This window comes from Otolemur garnettii, unplaced genomic scaffold (genome assembly GCF_000181295.1).
Source record: "Otolemur garnettii isolate 467f Iridium unplaced genomic scaffold, OtoGar3 scaffold00010, whole genome shotgun sequence".
In the NCBI taxonomy this organism is placed as follows: Eukaryota; Metazoa; Chordata; class Mammalia; order Primates; family Galagidae; genus Otolemur; species Otolemur garnettii.
Genome location: NW_003852405.1, coordinates 32,466,799 through 32,470,165, shown reverse-complemented (window position 1 = coordinate 32,470,165; position 3,367 = coordinate 32,466,799).

Sequence of the window (3,367 nt, the reverse complement as noted above, 5' to 3'; positions counted from 1 at the left end):
AAGCTGTCCCCTCTGCTACACTCCTCCCTGGGCAATAGAGAAAAACTGCACTGAAGGAAAAAAAGGGGGGAGTTTTGCTTACTGCCTGCCTTCAAAGTTAATTAAAACAATCCATCTCTTATTTAAAATTCTTTACTGTCAGATTTCTTTAAATTTTTTTTTTGGTACCATGTGATTTGTGAGTTAACTAAATTAGTCTCAGCATTACATGATTCTCACCCCTATAGCTCTTCTTGGAGTTTAATCAATCTTTTGCCTTTAGTTACTAAGGTAGGTGTAGCTCAGGGTTGGACTTGACTGACGTCAAAAGACTTTAAGTCCCTAATAGGTTGATGACATTTCTTACAGAGCCTTCATTTCAAAAATTGCGTACTTCCGCATTTTAATATGTTGAATTATCTTTAAAATAAGAACTTATACTCAACTTCTACTAGATTTGTGGAAATTCACATGATAGCATAAATGCATTCTGTAACTCAATAGCTATGTGAACAACAGAATAAATATAAATTTAAGATTTGGTAGGATGAAATAGGCGTTGTCTTCTTCTATGTATTCGACTGTGATTTACTGCATACACATCACATGTATGACCCTGTACACATAATATATTATTAATTTTAGGATTTAGCTGAATATCAGAAATGTTTACAAATGTCACTGAAGTTTTCCTTTATTTGATATTTCATGTCTTAGGTCCTTATCATAGTGTTTCTAATATGTTTTATTCCCCTGTAAATATCAAGTAATTGGTTCCTTATAAGTGCTTTCCTTGGGATTGTGTATAGACTATTTCTTTTTCATGCTAACATATTATAGCAACCATTTTTATTCAATTAAAATATTGTATTTCCCTCTGATACCCAAAAAAGCTTTTTATAAAAATGAACAGCTACTTTCTCTAAATGATTTTGCCATTCTGACAACTGAAGCATTCAGTAGCAGTACCATGGAAAGGATGGGATTAGATTGTTATGGTAATAGAATTTTTGAAGTAATTAGATTATGAAGATGCTTTGTCTGTTCTAGTTGAGAGATTTGTATAATATTGCTAAGCAAATTATTCTGGAAATATTAACTTGTTTACTTTAATCAGTTAGTGTCACGTGACTCTATTATCGATGTTTTACAATCTTCTGTCATATATGGGTTTCAGAATTGTCTAAGTTGGTTCTGAGCTATTCACTGATCCTCTCCTGCCTTGGGTTTCATTTGATGCCTCTTTCTGGCATCTTTTTGATTTTGCAGATGTGTTTCTGTCCATGGGTGACAACAGACTACAGGTAATAAGAACCATCTTATTTAGCTCAGACAAGCTGACATGTCACCGAGGATGATTTAGGAGAGTTACCCTTTATTTCTCGCTATTTTGCCAGGGCTCTCTATTCACATATAGATTCCTAGGACATTTGTGTCATTTTGATTTTCAGAGAATGTGTTTAAGTTGGGCCTGTGTCTATATGTGCAGGACGCCATCGGCAAATTCTTTGGTGTAGTTGCTGAGTGATGTTGGGGTTGGGGAAACAGACCTGGCTGGGAATCTGTCACCGGCAGATCTATGCTGTGTCACTTTCCCCATCACCGTGGATGGGGAAGTGTAAACAAATGTCAGAAAATAGATTGCTTGGGCTGTGTTTTCCTTAGGATATTGGAGTTGCCTGGAGAACATTTTGGTTTGTTATTGAAACAGAACTATTAATCCAGACATAGCCAATAAAAGGTTATAGCATCCAAAGTACAGAGAGGAGTAGCCAGTGACACTAAAGACATAGTTAACAGCGGCTCCTACCAATTTTACAAGAGTATCTACACACTAACTGAGAGTTAGAGTCACGATTAACCAAACATTCTTCCTTGAAATGTCTGGGGAACATTTGACAAAGTTACTTTTTCACCATCTGAGTAATTTGCTCAGTCTCACAACACAGGAAGTAGAAAGGGTGATGCATTAATTTTTGGCATGTGAAAATACCTTCTATTTTTAATAAAACAATATTGCTTTCAGAAATAAAAACAGATTCATCTTCAAATCAGTATCTATTGCTTATCATGACTAATAAAAAGGGGAGTAAGGCTTTAAAAATTTCATTTTACTTGAAATAATGTAATCTTGTTTATTTTATGAAGTCTATCAATTTGGCTTAATTTGTCACATAGGTAATACAGGCAAGTAAATGATTTACACTTTATTGTTTTAGATAACTTCCATATTATAAACCCAATACCAACCCCTCCTATAATTATTCACTTCATGAAATCAATCTCTATCCATATTCAACCTCCTCAAAAACATATTTCTGAATCTCAAATTTCACCTAAAATGTTACATTCATATATTTGTCATATTTATTTATTTGTTTTCCTTTGAAATTTCTTCTTATACCTTAAACTTAAGTGGTCCCCAATGTAATTCAATCCACTACCTACCCAACTCTATGCAGAAATACTTCAAACATGCCAACCCTTCCATAAAATCTGTTATGTATTTTATGTTTGTTAAAATAGAGAACATACTAATTTAGCTTGCTAATTTTATTAAGTTGAATGAACAAGAATACCTAACATTGTAAAGAATGAAAAGACGAATAAAGTGTATCATAAAATGATTTTATAAATTCAGGAAAGAGTAAAATTAGGAAAGAATAAAAGCACAATTATTCATAAAGAGGAAAAGAAAAGTAACTAGAGACTGACAATCAGGAATATCTGACATTCATATGCAGTTGCCAAAGAATTGATACATATTTACTGAAAACTTACTTGTTCCGGGGAATTTTGCTGGGGTTTGTGACTTGGGAAAATCACCAACCAAAACCTTATCTTTTAAGTGGAAAGAGTTAATATTAATGATATTACGTTAAAAACTAATAGCAGCTAAGTAATGTTTTGTTAGAATTTATAAAGAAGTAAATAAAAAGAAAAAGGAATGCTATCCAGTTCAATAATCTCTGCATGTACAGTTCACTTTATGAGAAAATTCAGTTATCAAGGGAATTTCCAAGAGAAGAAAAGTCTATTGGAGCGAGCCTCTGAATGTAAAAGTAAGTGATGGTGCACTCTGCAGGGATTCAGGGATTCCGGGATTCAGACTTTCTCCTCTTCACTTCCATCTTTCTTCTCTTCATCCCCACACTCACCTCAGTATCCAAGAACTGAGGTCATTTTCCTGGTCCCTGCCCCAGGTCAAGCTGCGGTTCCCACACTTCCTTGGAGGCTCCTACTTCTTCTTGTTGCCTCCATCTATCTCCGCTGCACACTGTTACCATAGTGACCTTTCTAAAACAGAAATCTGATCCAGTCTTCCTGTTGCTTAGTGACTCCAAAGTACAAACTCCTCAGAAGACAGACATTCAAGAGCTGGCAGCTG